The sequence below is a fragment of the Phascolarctos cinereus genome, unplaced genomic scaffold (genome assembly GCF_003287225.1).
Source record: "Phascolarctos cinereus isolate Bilbo 61053 unplaced genomic scaffold, phaCin_HiC Scaffold_5;HRSCAF=322, whole genome shotgun sequence".
NCBI classification, from domain to species: domain Eukaryota; kingdom Metazoa; phylum Chordata; class Mammalia; order Diprotodontia; family Phascolarctidae; genus Phascolarctos; species Phascolarctos cinereus.
In genome coordinates, this window is record NW_027555958.1 from 470,239,392 (window position 1) to 470,258,246 (window position 18,855).

An 18,855-nucleotide genomic window follows, 5' to 3' on the forward strand; every position below is an offset into this window, starting at 1 on the left:
TGTGTATGTGTATTCCCAAGTACCTTAAATTTCTAGTTCCTCCATTTACTCATTTTTCATGACCTATCCTTGACCACACCTCAGCTACATATCAGACCGCTGATTTTTGCCGTTACCTACATGTTTAAATTCCTCATTCACGAATTCTAAAACTATTTTATACGCTCATAATCTTTTTGTCATTCTATCTTTCCCTTTGTCTTACCATTCCTTACCCTGTTATTCATTCTCAGTGTGACCTTCAATTTCTCCACCCCTCAGTCCTCATCAATCCATCACTCCTATACTGACTCCACTCTCTTCTTTTCCTTTTCATGACTCAGTGGTAAGCCAGTTCAACTCTACACTCCTTTCTACACTTGGTCTCTTTTCTCACCATTCTATCAAAGTCATCTCTTGCTTATTTGTGTGCTGCTGAATAGAGCTGGAGAAAAATAATGAAACATCAATGATTAGGTTTCATTAAATATAAATTTCATTATAATGTACACATGTATGTATATGTACATATACATGTGTACATAGAAATATGTATATGTGTGTGTGTATAGATCCATACATGTGTGTATATCTCCCTTTTTCACACACACATACTGTTTATCAAAAGGGTAGGCAGCTTCCTTGGGACTAGATAGCTTGTAAATTTCTTCTCTAAAATGTGGTTCCCGGAAGTGGATACAGTTCTCCAGATATTATCTGACCAGGTCAGAGTATAGTGTGACTATTACCTCCTTCACATTGGACATTGTACTTTTATGAATGATGATAATGTTAGTTTTATTGAATGTATTATTAAATTGCTCTCATTTGAGTCCAAAATCCACTCAGATCCAGAGGCCATATGCCCTAGATTGCAGTAGAAGAAGTAGGATGGAGCTCACTGAGCCCCTCTACTCTGATCAGCACTGGGGAAAGATGGAAGAAGGATGACCTCTTGCCACTGAAAATACATGGATACAATATTTTAACCTAAAGGATAAAAAGAAAGTAAGGAAATAAGATGAAGAAAGAAAAAAAAGGAATGAAACAAAAAATTAGAGAAAAAGTAAATGAACAGGAGAGGAACACATAGTCTATGTACAATAAGAGCAATATTACACTTTCAATGGTGACTACACACTAATTCCCTTGCTAGAGGTTGCCAAGAATCAGCATGGTGTAGTGACAAGAAACGGGTTCAGGTATTAGGGTGTACCACTTTCTAAATGTATGACCTTGGATAAGCTTCTTAACCCTTTTAAATGTTGTATTCCTCATTTGTAAAATGGGAATAATAGTAACTGATATTTCTATGAGACTCTATGATTTATAAAGTATTTTCCTAACAACAACTTTCTGAAGGGAATGTCTTATGATTGTTATTTTACAAGTAAAATTCTTTGGGGTTCACATTGAAACTCAGAGGTACAGTGACTTGCTTGTGGTCACTCAGCTAGTAAGCATCACAGTACAAATGTGTATCTAGCTTCTCTATGACTCCCAGTCCAATGGCTTTTCCCCATATGCTTGACTGATAACAATCAGTTACAAGCATTTAAGTACATGTTATATGCCAGGACAGTGTCATCCATTGAGGATCAGAAGGCAGCAATGATATGATCTTTGCATGTAATTCCATGCCTTTCTACCCTGCTCCCTCTGCTTTTGACCTAACATCTTTAGCTCCTCTGCCAAGAGCACACCATTACCAGCATGAAATTAAGACACTCCAGCCGTGTCTTCATAGGGCACCATTTTTGCAGTGGTCAATCACTGGATGGACATTAATATGTAGTATGTAAGTAAGGTCCTTTAAAAGATGAAATGTTTCAGAAGGCTGCACTGACCTGAACATTAAGGGGAGGGAACATTGCATCTGATCTCTCTACTCATACTCATAAATAGTGCCCAAAACACTGAGCTAGAATTACCATCACTGCTAATATAGAGCTAAAATTTGTCCAGGCCTTCTGAACACGTCTGGCTTTGAAAGTTAATTTTAGTTCTATGAAAAAGGAAAAAAAAAACCCTAAGATATGGAGGGATAAAAGGAGATTTCAAAGAAACAACTTAAATTTGGAAGAAAAGAAATAGAGGAGCAAAGAATCATAGATTTAGTGATGGAAAGGACCTTAGAGATCAATCAATACATTTCTAATTTTGTAGATGAACAAAGAGACTTGAAGTGGTTTGCCCGGGGTCACACAGCTAGTAAGCAGCAGAGCTGAGGCTTGAATCCCAAGCCCTTGCCTATGGGGATCTTTCTATGTTGGATTTCTGTCCCTTCCAGTATAAGGGACTATTCCGAAATCAGCACTAACAAAACTGCTTTAGATATAATATTGGTAAAATGCTTAGCACAATGCTAGGCACATAGAAGGCACAATATAAGTGTTAATCATAATAACAACACTTGCAATTATGATTATTGTTGTTGTCTTCTTAAGATTTTAGAATAACATTTGAAAAGCACATCTTTCTATACCTGTGGAGAAAATGGAGATAACATGTGCTAAGTGATCCTCCAATCGTTTTGCTTTGGAAGGGATGAAATGACTAAATTCAAAAAGTAGTCAGTCATTAATGGCTCAATGACAACTTAGAGGAGGGCCCAAGTGGAGTGTACCTGAGCTCTTTAGGTACTTACTATTTCTATAGATAACATAGACAAGGCCAGCTGGCATGCTTATTAAATTTGCAAATGAAATAAAACTTGGAGGCCCAGCTAACACCTTTGGTGATAGCATTAGAATCCAAAAAGATCTGGAGATAAATAGGAATGAGCAACTCAATTTCATACAACAAAAATAAAATAATTTTCTAGTATATCAAATGAGCAAGCAATGAGCATTTATTAGATACTCAATGTATGGTAGAAACTCTGCTTATCCTTGAGGAAACTGAAACAGTGCCTTTCTTCCAAGAGCTTACATTCTACTAGGAGTATACATCAATGAAATTACAGGTCTGTGTATATGTGTGTGGTCACAACCCACTGTTTAAGAAGTGCTGAGGGGGTCATGAGTAGAAAAAAAAGTTTAAGAAGCCTTGGTACACACACACACACACACACACACACACACACACACACACACACACACAATCATGCACATAGACATGTCTATACTCATGCATCTAAATATGAAAATAGGGTTCATGGGTGGCATGGATAGAGCGGATCTAAGGCACTGTCTGCCTGTGTGAGTTAAAAGGTGGAGGGCTGTGCCTGCATTACCAGCAGCTGAGATGGAGGAGAAAATCAGGTAGGAGCCATAACTGATAAGGCTGAGTGATCTCTTCTATTTCCAAGGAGATCTGCCACACAGCCAAATATGTCTAGTCTAGGAGAACAATATTTAGAAATTCAGGAAGATTCTTCTCTGATTGCTCTTAAGGGAGGAAGTAACCCTTAGCTTAGCTAGACCAGAAAAGCCTCTTCCAGCCAAATGATGGTTACACAGAAGCCCATCAAAACTAGCAAAGACCATGTAAACCTAGTTTCCCAAGTAAAAGAGCCAACAGAAATCACAGAAGTTCCCCAGATTAGAATGTACTGAAGAATACACAAGAGTAAGTGAGGTCTTCAGTTGTGAACAATGTAAGATCTGAGCTGGAACCTGGAGAGGGAGAGCCGTCTTGCCCAGTGGCAGTTCCCTCTCTAAAGGTGCAAGTCCTGGATCTCATGGAACATGACAGGACTGGCTTCTCAAACAAGGCCACTTCTCCAAGGTCTCTAGCCCACCATTCAAAAGTTTATGCCTTTCAAAAGACTCTCAATCGCCTCCTTTGCAGGTTTCTTTCAAAGTACGTCTCCAAGCAACTGACGTAAATTCCCTTTGGCAGGTACACATTATTGTGCTCATCTTAGACTCTGCTAAACAGAACTTACTTCTCCCTCTGGGTAAGCAGAAGGCAGCACAGGACTGTCTTTCAGGACACTGCCCAAGAGGCTGTTACATATACATATATTTGTTCTACTGGGGGGAATCCATCATGATCACAGCTCAGTATGTATTGGATAGATACAAAATAAATACACTTAGGTTTAATTGGGAAAAGTAGCAAATCTGGGAGAATTGGGAAAGGTCTATTGAAGGAGGTTGTGCTTAAGCCGAATATTGAAGGGAGCTAGGATTCTGAAGAGATGGAAGAAGAATAGAAAGCAGTCTTGGCAGGCAAGATAGCCCATGCTTTTGTACATAGGCAGTAGTTAAAATTCAATGTAGTGGGAGCCACAAGTAGGCCAGTTTATGTAGAATGTAGAACAAGTGAAGGAGATGTGTAGCATCTGCCTGGAAATATAGCTAGAGCCAGGTTGTGAACAAAGTGATTTAAATGAGAAAATACAAGAGTGTATTTGATCATAGAAGCACTTGAGAGCCATTGAAAGTTCTGAAGGTGACTGTGAGGGTGGAGGTGTTCTAAGATCTGTGCTTTAGGAAAATAAATTTGGCAGCACTTTGGACAATGAGGTTAGAGGGGGGGAGATACTAGATGCAGAGAGATTATGTAGAAGTATGTTGCATCACTAGATTATAAGCTCCTTGAAGGCAGACGTGGTCTTTTACCTCAATTTTTTATCTCCAGCACTTAGCACAGTGTCTGACATGTAGTAGGAGCTTAATAAATGTTTACTGATTGATTGATTGTCAACATCCTGATGGGTCTGTAAAATCCCAGCTGCCTTTCTCACCCCCCAGCCATTCCTATCTTTTTCTACCAGATGTTTTTGACCTAGCCAAGTGAGAGGTCATGAGGGCTTGGACCACGATGGTTGTGGTTTGAGTAGTAACGAAGAGTTTTTTCGAGAAAGCAGAACAGACAAGATGTGCCATTTATTTTATATCCAGGGTATGTGTTAGAGGCAAGAGTTGAGTGTGATTATGAGGTGTTGAGTCCAGGTGAAGCCTCTGGCAGAGGGCTTCAGGGCTTCCCAAGGGTCCCAGGAGGTCGGAGCTTTTATTATCTCCATTTCACTCATTAGGAAACTTTGAGGAACCAAGTGACTTGTTCATTGTCAAACCAGATAAAGCTCTGGACTTCCAGGCAGGCAGACCTGACTTTTCATCCTGCCATGGACACTATGGGACAAAGGACAACGTTTTGACTGCTCTGCCAGAGTCGAAACTCCTCAGCCTCTCACTCAGGTCCCTCTACAACATCTCCTATTTCTTGCACTCAGTAATTCATTCCAATGGCTTTTCAAACAAGCAATCCACTATGCCACCTCTAGGTCCTTCATACTCATGTTAACCCCTCTGCCTGTCTTTCTACACTTGCACCTGTGTCAGGCCTCCTCAAGGTCAAACACATGTCACCTCCTTAAGAAAGCCTCATCTGGTTCTCCTGGTTGGTGGCTAAGTCCCCCATCCTTCCCAGCCTCAGTTTTCTCATATGTATTTACGCGTTAGCTGGGTAGGTGTGATGACTTCTGAGGTCCCTTCCATGTTGAAGATCCCAGGATCCCTTCAACATTACCATGTATGTATTTTACATCTATATATTTGTGAAGAGAGGGAGTCATGTGGTGCCAGCCTGAAAGCCACAAGGATCTGGGCTCAAGTCCCATCTGTGCTACCTACTCATTGAGTAACCCCAAGCAAGTCACTGGATCCCTCCGTGCTCTAGACCACTCTCCAAGACTCCCAACTGCAGAGAAGGGGCCAACCAGGGTAAGGAGAGGGAGCTTCACCATCTGGGAATGCTCTGGGCCAAAGATATCACAAAATCAGACTTTGTCTTCGGGATGTTTACTTGGAGTCTCCCCTGACAGAATAGAAGTTCCTTGAGGGCGGGGACTATGTATTTTTTGTCTTTGATTTCATCATACCTAGCACACAGTAGGCACTAAGTGCTTATTTATTGACTGATTGGTTGGTTGTCCCTATAATCCTTTCTCCTTAGAATCTTCATGGAACCATGTAAAATGAAATGAATCGTATCATAGGTTTAGAGGCCATTGAGTCCAAAATACTAATTTTACAGATGAGGAAACTGAGGAAAAGGGCAGTTAATCAATTTGCTTACAATCTTCCAGCTATTAAATGTAGGAGGAGTAATTTGAACCCATGTCTTTCTGATCCCAAATCCCATGCCCTATCCCCTTAGCCAAATATAACAACAACAATAATAATAACAAGGTGATGATAAAGCTGATGATAACAACAGTAACAATAGCTGTCAGCATGTATGTAATACTTTGTGGTTTACATACATTTTCTCACTTGGTCTCTTTGGCAACAGCACCGGTGATGTAATTTGGGGAGCAGGCCCAGGTGGGCCATTCTCCCAGGATCCCCTTCCCTTCTTGTAGACTTTACCACCATGGAGCCATATGGGTCCTTTCTCCCACCCTCTGATTTGTACCTCCCATTTCTTTTTTTCTTTTCTTTTCTCCCTTGTCATCTCTTTGAAGGCAGTGGTTGGCTTTGTCTTTGCTTATGTTGGTATCCCTAGCACTCAGTATAGCACCTGCACATAATACACAATAAATGTTTGTTGCCTGGTGTAGGTGCCTTTATTTCTTCTATTTTTATAGATGAGGAAACTGAGTCAGAGACAGGTTAAGTGAATTGCCCAGGTTGGCAATGGTCACACAGTTTGTTATAATCTGAGGTAGGATTCACACTCAGGTTTTCCAAAGGCTAGTTATTCGGATGCTTACTCCACATTAAAACAAATTATAAACTCCTTGAAGGCGACAGCTGCATCTTTACCTTTGCATCTCCCTGGTTCCAAGCATATGACAGACACTTCTGTTGAATTAAAATTAATGGTATGAAAAGAGTATGAGTGGGGCTTTGCAGGGCAATTCTTTTGTGTTTACATAGAAACAAAACACAGTGACAGATATTGGGGCTAGCAGCCACCCAAGCTGGCCTGATGCAGACCCAGCTTCAGTTTCCTGATGAGCAGAGAGCTCAGTGAAAACAAAGCAGAGGAAATAAGGAAGTGAGGGAGAGTATTCTAATTTTAGGTTTTGCTTTCCGCTGCCTAGTTTTAATCACGCCTACCCAGATTCATTTTAAGCTCAGCAACATGCTTGTTTTTATGACTGCCCCCTTGCCCCTGCCTCATCTCACAGCACATCTTCAGCCTTAATAAAATGAAAGTTGTCTGCTGAGGCAGGAAAGGTCAGAAAGACTGTGAGGGTAGAGAGATGTTGGGAAAGAGGATCGCAGAATTGTAGGATTTCTGGGTTAGAAAGGACTTACATGAGCAGCCATCTAGGCCAGGCTAGAGCTGAGTGAGAATCCCCTCCCTTTTACCCCTTTCCCTTACAACATGCCTGACAAGTGCACCCAGACTCTACATAAAGACCCTCAGGAATGGGATTCAATTGCTTCCCGAAGCAGCCAATACCCCTTTGGGACAGCTCTAATGGGGAGGGCATTTTCTTTGACCTCAAGCCAACATCTGCCTCTCTGCAGCTTCCACCTTATGCTCCTAGTTGTGCCCTCCGAAGCCCAGTAGAACAAGTCTCATCCTTCTTCCAAGTGACATCTCTTCAAATACTTGGTGACAGCTGTCATTCACCCCCACCTCTTCTCTTCCCTAAACTAAACAGCAACAGTTCTTTCCATTGACCTACCCATATCATGATCTTGTGTAGGCCCCTTCACTGTAGAGATTGTCTCCTCTGGATGCTACAGTTTATCAAAGGCCTTCCTAAAGTGGGACATTGACGTTTGAATACACTGCTCCAGATGAGACTGGCTAAGTCACAGACAATAAGTTTATCACTTCTTAATTCCATTTAAATGCCATTTAAATCCACTGTAGTTTTAGGATCATATGGTCATAGAGTTAAATAAATAGGCAAACAGTTCAATAAGAAAGAAAGAAAGAAAGAAAGAAAGAAAGAAAGAAAGAAAGAAAGAAAGAAGAAGAAAGAAAGAAAGAAAGAGAAAGGAAGGAAGGAAGGAAGAAGGAAGAAAGAAAGAAAGAAAGAAAGAAAGAAGAAAGAAAGAAAGAAAGAAAAGAAAGGAAGGAAGGAAGGAAAGGAAGGAAGAAAGAAAGAAAGAGAAAGAAAGAAAGAAAGAAAGAAAGAAAGAAAGAAAGAAGAAAGAAAGAAAGAAAGGAAGAAAGAACAAAAGAAAGAAAGAGAGAGAAAGGGAGGAAGGAAAGGAGGATGAAAGAAAGAAGGGAAGAAAGAAGGAAAAAAGAAAGGAAGAAAGGAAGAAAGAAAAAGAAAGAAAGAAGAAAGGAAGGAAGGAAGGAAGAAAGAAAAAGAAAGAAAGAAAGAAAGAAAGAAAAAGAAAGAGAAAAGGAAATAGAGGAAGAGAGAGAGAAAGAAAAGAAGGAAGAGAGAGAAACAAAAGGAAAGACATAATAAAGCAATAATAATTGTTATGTATCAGGTACTATGCTAAGTGCTACATGTAAAAATAAAAACAAAAAGGACAATCCCTCCCTTGAGGAGCTTAAGTTCCAATGCAGAAAGATACCACAGAAAAGAGGGAAGGAGAATTGCTATATAGGGACAAGGCTCCTGAGGAAGGAGTGGAATCCTCCAAACAGTCTTGGGGAAGGGGGAGAGGGCTAACAGTGAGATGAGGATGGATGGCTTGGGTTTCTCACAAATTTGGCTCAGGCCTCAACAATTAGAGATGAGGGACATGGGGGATGGCAGGGGACAGAGAAATGTCTGATAGGGATTTTAGAAATCTTCAGAAAGACTTCCAAAATATTACAAATAAAGTCCAGCACTTTAATTTTACAGATGAAGAAACTGAGACCTAAACATTTTAAGTGACTTGCTCATGATCACACAATACATAAGGCAAGACTCAAATTCAGATGTTCTGATGCTAGGTCCAATGCCCTTTCCAGTCAGCCACCTAACCATACAAAATTCCATAGTTGGAAGGAAGGTCAGAGGCTACCTAGTATAAATGGTACCTAAAATGAATCTTCTCTACAGCATATCTAGGAGGCAGGTGGGTACAATAGCCAAGGTACTCCATTTAGATTTAGAAAACCTGGGTTTAAATTCTGCCTTTGCTACTTGTGACTTTGGATATGTCATTTGCTTGAACCTCAGTTTCAACGTCCATAAAATGAGTTTGACTGCCTGCTCTCTGATCTATGACCCTGATATGTCATCATCCAGTCTCTACTTGAAGATTCCCATTGAGAAATGGCTTCCTGAGGCAACCCATTCCAATATTGCACAGTGATAATTGTTATCAAAGCTTTCCTCGACCTCAAACCAAAATTCTTTTTTATTGTAACTTCCTCCCATCCCTCCTGGTTCTTTCCACAGGAGCTAAACAAAATAAACTCAATCCCTCTCTTCAAATACTTAATCAAAATTATTACATCTTCCTACCTCTGCCACCCCTTCCCTTCCCTTCCCTTCCTTCCCTTCCCTTCCCTTCCCTTCCCTTCCCTTCCCTTCCCTTCCCTTCCCTTCCCTTCCCTTCCCTTCCCTTCCCTTCCCTTCCCTTCCCTTCCCTTCCCTTCCCTTCATGACTGAATGTTCCTGGTACCTTCAACTGATAATCATTTGTTGTGGACTCAAATCAGAGTTTAGAATCTAATTGTGGTGATAGGGCAAGTGGACATAAGAGATTAATGAAAAATAATAACGTAATATTCTAGCATGATCCAAAGTGCCAAATGAATAATAAAGACAATAAGGACTATGGCTATGTCCTGATTAGTGTGAATAATGAATCTCCTGAAGTGGCCCATTTATCTAAACTCACAGTCTCTGAAGTTACAATTATGGAAAATCTGATAATTGGTTTCAGCCTAATGGATATATGCAGTGTGAATGCATATGATTCAGAGCTGGGAGTGAGCACTGTGGACTGTGGTGGTCTAGGCTTCCTCTAGGTTAAGGAGATTAAATTGTGCCCTGAAGGATGAGTGGAATCTGGTAGAAATAGAGGATGGGAGGACAGTCAAAGTGGAGAAAACAGAGAATTTATGAGTGAAGACCCTTAATTGCAGGTGATATTATGGGTCAGATTGATAAGATTTGATACTTCTGTAGGGGAGAGAAGAGAGGACTTGTAGAAGGAGGTAATTAGAAAGCTAGGTGTGAAGCTAATTATGGAAGGCTTTGAATTTCAAGTGGAGGGATTTGGACATTATCATGTTCTTCATGTGGCATCATTAAAGTTTCTTGAGCAAGAGTACAGCTTGATGAAATTGCATTTTAGGAAAACTAATCTTTCAACGATCACATCTTGAGAAGGAGTGAGGCTATGAGTCAGAATGACTCCCACATTGTCAAGGTTGGGGGTGATAGCCCAGTGACTTAACTTTGTAAGGCCTTCAGACTACTGTCCAAGACACTCTGGTGCAAAAGAGTTTCTGGCAAGTATTTGTGAAGGGTTACATCATCTGGTAGTTCCCTACACCATCAAATCATATGTCTGGAGGAAAAATAGTAGAGCTTATGTACTGGATCAGTTTTTTGTTGTTGTTTATCCTTCACTCTCAAAAAGGACCATGCCATCAGCAAGGTGATGTGAAGACTTGCAAATGAATTGCATTTAAGGAAGGGAGAGCTGTGCAAAGTCATTAGCCTCTCTTTGTCCTGCTTTGTCTTCTGGAGCCTTCTGGATCCACTGGCAAGATATGGATCAAAAGACCCAAGAGAGGGCCCTTGGATCAAAAGAAGACAAAATATCAATGGATCAAGAAGCATTTATTGTACACCTACTGTGTACACAATGGTCAGGCCCCTTTGCTAAGCCAAGGAATCAAAAAAAAGAGAGGAAAATTTTCCCTGCCCTCAAGGAGCTTACCTTCCAGTTGGAAAATAGCACCTGTTCATTTGAATAAATACAAAAAGCTTTATATAAAATAAATAGAAAGTGATTGGGGAGTACTAGCAGCTGGGGGAATCAGGCCAAGCCTCTCAAAGGAGATAACATTGGAGACTGAGCTTTGAAGGAAGTTAAGGCTAAGGTGGGGGCATTCTAATGCAAAATGGAGTTGGGAAATAAAACGTTATGCAGATCTGCCAGTGAACAGAACATAGAATGGATGAAGAGAAATAACATAGAAAAATTAAGCACATATTGTTTGTTTGTTGAAGATTAATGGCATCACTGGGTGATGTCTTGACTTGTGTATGAAATGCATTTAAGTGAGGCAGAGTAGTAAAAAGTCATCAACCTCACTTTTCCAAAGTCATCAAAGTTCAATAATGGAGAGGGAGAGAGATGAGGGATGAAGGATGAGAGATGAGGGATGGAGGGAGAGAGAGAGAGAGAGAGAGAGAGAGAGAGAGAGAGAGAGAGAGAGAGAGAGAGAGAGAGAGAGAGAGAGAGAGAGAGAGAGAGAGAGAGAGAGAGAGAGAGAGAGAGAGATTGGGTTCACCTGCTGGAGGAAATGGGAGGGGTAGACTCAAGACGGCATTTAAAGGAATTAGCTTTGGCCAGGTGTCTCTTCTGCTGAGATGGGAGGGGTAGACTCAAGACGGCATTTAAAGGAATTAGCTTTGGCCAGGTGTCTCTTCTGCTGAGAAGAGAATCTTCTCAAAGAAAATGGAGTGAAGGAAATAGGCCGGAATGTTGTCAGGAGCGTATGAGATGAAGAAAAGGGGTGAAGACACAGCTCCTGGTGAGTGACCTGAATACTTTTGGTGATGTATGTGGTGAGGTCCTCGGCTTGGACTAGGCAACATGGGGTGAGAAGGAGCTTGTGGGAAGGTAGAGCAGAGAATAGAAGGTTGAGAAGGCCCCTTGTGTCAAGTGGGATAAAGAACGAACCAGGAAGGAAAATGATTACTTTGAGATTTGTTGTTGTTCAGTTGTTTTTGAGTTGTGTCTGACCTTTCAGGACTATATTTGAGGTTTTCTTGGCAAAGATAGTGAAGTGGCTTGCCATTTCCTTCTCCGGGTCATTTTACAGCTTAAGAACTGAGTCCAATGGGGTTAAGTGACTTGCCCAAGGTCGCACAGCTAGTAAGTGTCTGAGGTCAGATTTGAATTCAGGAAGATGAGTCTTTCTGATTCCAGCTCTGGTGCTCTATCCACTGAGCCACCCAGGTGAGATTAGGCAGCAAAATTTTCAGTGAGCCTAGTCAACACTGATTCATGACTTCCTCCAGCTCTGTCTAGCAGCACATAAGTTTGGAGAAAGATTAAAGATGGTGGAAGTAATTCAAGGTTGAGTGGAGGTATAAGCCAGGAGGACAAGGGAGCAAGGGATTCCAAGTAAAGAATAATGTAGACTTCCAAGTGCTTCCAAGGCAGTGCTGTACAGCACTGCACAGCTGTACAGTGGAGGGAGAACTGAGCCTGGAGTCAGGAAGACCTGTGTTCAAATTTTGCCACAGATATTTACAAACTGTGTGACCTGGACAAGTCACTTAACCTCCGTTTGTCTCAGTTTCTTTTAAAGTAGAAACAATAAGACTTACCTCAAAGAGTTGTTAAGAGCTTCAAATGAGATAATATTTGTTAAATACTTGGCATGTAGTAGGAGCTATATAAATGCTTATTCTCATTCCCCCATTTAAATGTTTAGGAAAGTAGACAGGAGCCAGATTTTTGAGTTCCATGACACTTAACTAATTGCTTAACCTCAATTTCTTCATTTATAAAATGGGGCTGATGATACTGTCTGGAGTATCTGACTTGCTTTAAGGTTTGAATGAGTTAATATATGTAAAGGGCTTTGTTAACCATGAAAGGTTGCAGATTGTTTAGAGACTGGACTTGTTACTTTCTTAGTATTATTGATATAGAGAAGTCCTGTACGAGAAAACTCTTTGATCATGAGGTGAACACCTTCTCCGTGACTTACTGCTGCCTAGAGCAGTGAGGACTCAAGTGATTGGTTAAGGTCACATGAAGTCATTATTTTATCAAAAGTAGAAGTTGAACCCAGGTCTTCTTGGTTCTAAGTCCAGCTCTCTAACTACTATGCCGCACTGTCCCTATGCACCCAGAAGTATTCCATAAGTGATGGTTATTTTTACTCATCCAGGAAAGCTAACAGGGACCTGATTTTGTCAGATCATGACAAGGCATGTCCTGAGATGTCAGCTGGGTGTTCAAGGGAAAACCAGTGAGTCTGAATGCAAAGTGAATGGTGTGGTCACAGTTTTATCCTTTATGGAAACGAGGCCCTAGAAAACCCTCATCCACAGCCTCAGTGTTCCAGGGCTGGTGATGGTGTGTTTCTTGGGACAGAAAGCATAGACGTGGTAGGAACTTAAGAAATGGAGAATTACAAAAAAATTCCCTCCCACGGATGTCTAAAAATGATATTGCTAACAGCTTTAGGTATCACGGTTGTGCAGGCAGAAAAGTATTTGATTAAGCTTCCTGGCATCTTTTTGTAGTGTGGGTGTCTTGGGATCGACATGCATTCTCTCCCTGGGATTTCAGTTGCAGTGAGTGGTACTGTCTGGCTTCTGCATGGGCTCTGCATGGTAGATGATATATTCCATCTACCATGAGCTGCTTTAACCTACGACTTCCCTGGCTCAAGTCATTGACTTTCACCTTGTTCTTTCCAATGGCATGACCATCTACTTATCTGGGGCTGTGAGTCATTTGACCTTTATGGAAATTTGCATCCAAAGAGCTAAAGGCTGACATTTATGGAGGCTTTATGACTAGACTTGGGAGATTTTGGATTATTTTAAAAGCCAGGAGCTTCTCTGTTTCTGGTATAGATCAATTGTCTCTTGACCTAGTGCTTCTCCTATTGTTTGTTCTCTCAGCCTCAGTTTCCTCATTTGGTTCAAGCTAACCTTTTTACATTCTTAGAAATGACTAAGAAAATTTTATAATGACACTCACTAATTTCCATGTGGAAAATCAACTTGGCACAGCGAATGCAGTATTGGACCTGGAGTCAGGAAGACCTGAGTTTGAATCCTGTTCCATTTGTGTAACCCTGGATAAGTCATTGTGTCTTCATCTATATAATAAGGATGATAATAGTACCTACTTTTTTGAAAGTGAAAAATGCTAACCGCATTTTGCATAGCATCAATCACTATGAAAAGTGAATTCGTAGGCCATAGATCTGAATCAGGAGTTCATGAAGGCATTGCATATCTATAGCTATCTATGTATCTATATGTATATATAATATCTATGTATGTATATGTGTATATGTATGAGGGTATATTTGTATATGTTATATACATATACATATATGTGTATGTCCACATATGTGTATATTCATACATGCACATTTTGATAACTTTCAGAATAGTTTATTTAGAATTTTATTTATTCAATTTTACAAATTTAAAATTTTTCTGAGGAGGGTTCATAGGCTTCATCGGACTGCAGCCCAAAGAACCACTGGCCTGCACTAGAAGGGACCCCTTCAATTGTCTCCTCCAACCAACTCACTTTACAGAGAAGAAAATTAAGGCCCTAAGATGTACAGTGACTTGTCCTCAATGATCACTAAATTCCCATCTACCTAAAATCTAGGTAGATTAGCTGCTCACAGCTAGAAAAAATCAGAAGGGGGATCTGAATCCAGGTTCCATAACTCTGGATTCAGGGGCTGATTCATAAGAATTCTCATTTTGGTTATTTGAAAACTTCTTTTCTAAATGTGGTATTGATACTTTTTATTCATTACTGTCATTTCCCAGTAATCCCCGCTTTCCTAGTAGAACTCTGATTTGTGACAAAGAAGTACAGTAAAGGAAAAAAGACAATGCACTGACCATGCCTGTTAGTGCGTGTCTCATTACGCACCTGGAGTGCACCACCTCCCTATCCAGAGGAGGGAGCTGTTTCCTTATAAGTACTCCAGTATCAGTACTTGTCATTGCATTCATTGCCCCCATTTTATAGATGAGGAAACAAGGTCACAGAGGTTAAAGGATTGCCCACAGACACACAGCTAAGGATTATCAAAGGTAGGATTCAAATCCATGTCTCTTGGGGACCCAAGGCATGAACCCTTTTTACTCTACCATACTACTTTATTTAGAGGAGTTTCAAGTGTGGTGGGCATTATAGCCTAGAGCAGTCATAAATATACCTAAGTGTAATAGGTCATAATTGAGTGTGGGTATGAATGTATGTCTATGCATGTGAGTCTGTATGTGTATGTGTATGAATGTCCATGCCTTTGTCTTGCACCAGGTCCCCGCTGGCCGTACCTCTTTTGCCAAAGGTCGTGATACTTTCTTCTTTGGATAATGCCTATAATTAAAAAGAGGAATATATAATCAGGAATTTGGAAAGGTTAAAGGAGACTGAGTGCATTAGCCTGTGGCTTCTACTTCAATTTCTGTCATTACTCACAAAAATACACTTAGAGAATAGGCCCCGTGTGCCTCGGCATCCTGGTATCTCTGGCCCACATGATGCACACCGGGGACTCTCCATGTGATTTGGATCAATTAGTCACTCCATTCACTTATCACAGATTTTGATCTTAAGAGACTTTTGAGATGAGATCGCCCAACACCTTCATTTCACGTGGGATGATACTACGGCGATGGTGGTAAGGTGACTTGTCCAAAGTCACACAGGTAGTAATTGTCAGAGGCAGGATTTGAACCTGGGTCCTTTGCACTGAGATGTCATACTCCCTCCACCAAAGCACTGTTTACTGAGGATTTCCGTATTTTTAGGTAGATGGGAATTTAGTGACCGTTGAGGACAAGCCCCCTCACTCTTATTTATGGGATGGATGGTTTTCTTATGAAGAGGTAGTGATAGCAGCAATCCCTACCACCTCACAGGGCTCTTATGGAAGCCAATGAGAGAGCAGAAGTGAAAATAGAAGGCCCAGTGACATGTGAGATATGATAGGTGGTCATTCCAAAAGCATAACTCTCAAGCAGGAAAGTAAGTCATCAGTTAAATCCCTTCATTTTACAGAGAAGGAAACTGAGGCCAAGTAAGGTAATGTGACGTCCTAGACTATGAGGTTAGGAAGTAGCTGAGCCAGCATTTGAAGTGAAAGCCTATAATTCCAAGCTCTGCATTTTTCCCATCATACTCCACTGTTTCCCTTAGTTTAGAGATGGCCTGGCATCACTTCCACATTTTTGTTACAAATCAAATCCTGGGTGCTGACTTCTGAGTCATGTACTTTCCAATGGTGCAGGCAGAGATGTGATTGGGCCCTAGGGAATGAGACACAGGCCCAGGACCTACTAGCGCGATATCAGGCAAGACTATTTGAAGTCTTAATACATTTCATAAGGAAAAACAAAACAACCTTCCAATCGCAATAGTACCATTAACTTGCATGCCAGGATAAAGGCAAAATGGATACATGATTTACACATAAAGGGTGATTCTAAAATTAGGAGAGCAAGGAAAGTTTACCTGTAAGATCTATGGAGAATGGAAAAAAAATGACCAAAAAAGAGAAAACATGAAATGCAAAATGGATAATTTTGATTGCATTTAGTTAAAAGTTTTTGCACGAGCAAAGTCAACGCAACCAAGATTAGAACGGAAGCAGAAAGCTGAGAAATAATTTTTATATCCAGTTTCTCTGATAAAGGCCTCATTTCTAAAATATATAGAGAATTGAGTCAAATTTATACAAATATAGGTCATCTCCCAAATGATAAATGGTCAAAGGATAGGAACAAATATTTTTTTTCCGATGAAGAAATTAAAGCTGTCTATAGTCATATAAAAATGCTCTAAATCACTATTGGTTAGAGAAATGCAAATTAAAATAACTCTGAGGTACCACCTCATACCTATCAGACTGGCTAATATGACACAATAGGAAAATGATAAATGTTGGAGAAGATGTGAGAAAATTGTAACACTAATGCACTGTTAGTGAAGTTGTGAACTGATCCAACCATTCTGGAGAACAATTTGGAAACAATGACAAATGGACTATAAAATTATACATATCCTTTGATCTAGCAATATCACCATTAGGTCTGTATCCAAAAGATCACAAAAAAGGGTAAAACACCCACAAGTACAAATATATTTATAGCAGCTCTATATGGTGGCCAAGAATTGAAAATGGAGGAGATGCCCATCAATTGGGATATGACTGAACAAGTCATGGTATATGAATGTAATGGAATACTATTGTTCCATAAGAAAGGATGAGAAGGCAGACTTAAAAAACAAAACAAAAGAAAACAAACAAAATGAATAAAAAGCCTGGAAAAGCTTGAATGAACTGATGTTGACTGAAATGAGCAGAATCAGGAGAACATCGTACACAATAAAAGCCATGTTGTGAGATGACCAACCTTGATAGACTTATCTCTTCTCAGCAATGTAATGGTCTAAGACAATTAAAAAGAATCATGATGGAAAATGCTATCCATATCCAGAGAAAGAATTATAGATTCTGAATGCATATTGAAGCATAATATTTTCTCTCTCTCTTTTTCTTGTGGTTTTTCACTTTTGTTCTGATTCTTCTTTCACAACATGACTTTTTTTTTGGTGAGGCATTCTAAGTTAAGTGACTTGCCCAAGGTCATGCAACTAGTACATGTCGAATGTTTGGTCTGAGCCCAGATTTAAACTCAGGTCCTCCTGACTTCAGGGCCAGTGCTGTATACACTGTGCCACCTAGCTGCCCTACACAACATGACTTTTAATGTAGAAATAGGTTTAATATGATTGTACATCATCTATAGACTACATCAGATTGTGAGGGGGAAGAAAGAGGAGAATTTTGAACTCAAAATCTCCCAAAAGTGAATGTTGAAAACTAAACATAAATAAATTTTTTAAAAAAATTAAAAAAAGAAAAAAACCCATCAGTCAAAAGCCCAAGAACTGCACAGTCAGTGCTCTCCAGCAAAGGCCGCAAACAGCTTACTGATGGTTTGTCTCAGCAAGGAAACATTCGAGTATTCCTCTATTTCATTGCATTTTTCTGGAGTACCTAGAACCCTAAGGCCTATTGTGAGCCTAGGTAAAATACTGTGGGGGGACATCAAATGAACAATTTCCAGTGGTCCTGGGGTCCCCCCAACCTTCCCAAAGAGAGACAAACTGCCACGCGAAAGCACCAGGATCAGCCAGTATGTCTGGAGAACTTGTGTGCTCTAACTCTAAGTCAGTTGAAGCTGTCTTCTTGCAGTTGCAAGTAATAACTACGAGACAACAACAACAACAACAGCAATAATAATACCTAGGGCTACTTATTAGATAGAGCTTCAAGGTTTCCAAATGACCTAGAAAGGTTAAGGGGGTGCCTAGGGTTAGAAAACTAGCAGTAACATGGGATCCCAGTTTTCATCACCTACTTAGAGTTCAATGTGCTGCCTCCCCAAACATGAGGAAGAGCCATTCTTCCAAAGACAAATTTACCAGTTGTCTCCCAAATGGAATCTCCTCAAGGGCAAGGTCTATTTCCCTTTTTCCTTTGTATCTTTAAACCTTAGCACAGTACCTGGCATGTACTAAGTAAGTCCTTGCTAAATGCTTGCTGGTTGATCCATTAACCCCACCCCAAAATAATAAAGACTGCATTAAAGTTTCCAAGGTGCTTTCCTTCTAATAGCTGTGAAAGCAAAATATTCAAGAGTTTTCATCTCTGTTTTGCTGATGAGGAAATTAAGGTTGTGAGCAGTTTCATGACCTGCCAGGGTCACACATCTAAGACAAGAAAGTAGGTGGATGAATCAGTTCCTATTCTCTTGAGGTCATGCGCATCACTGCAACTCCAACACTGTGCAAGGATTGACACCCCGCAAATGAAAGGGACGGTAAATCCCCAGTCTTAGTGTCTTGCTCTAATACTGTCCTCAGGATTTATCCATAGGACTGGGTTTGATGTGAAGTGAAGTTAGAATGAGTTCCTCCTGGTGTTTCCAGAAATAAATCCAGTTGGATAGATCCAAGGCAGGAAATGACTAGATTGCAGGTTCTGATGGATAGAGGCCTACTGATGTTCCTGTGTGTTAACAGGCTTTTGAAAATGGGC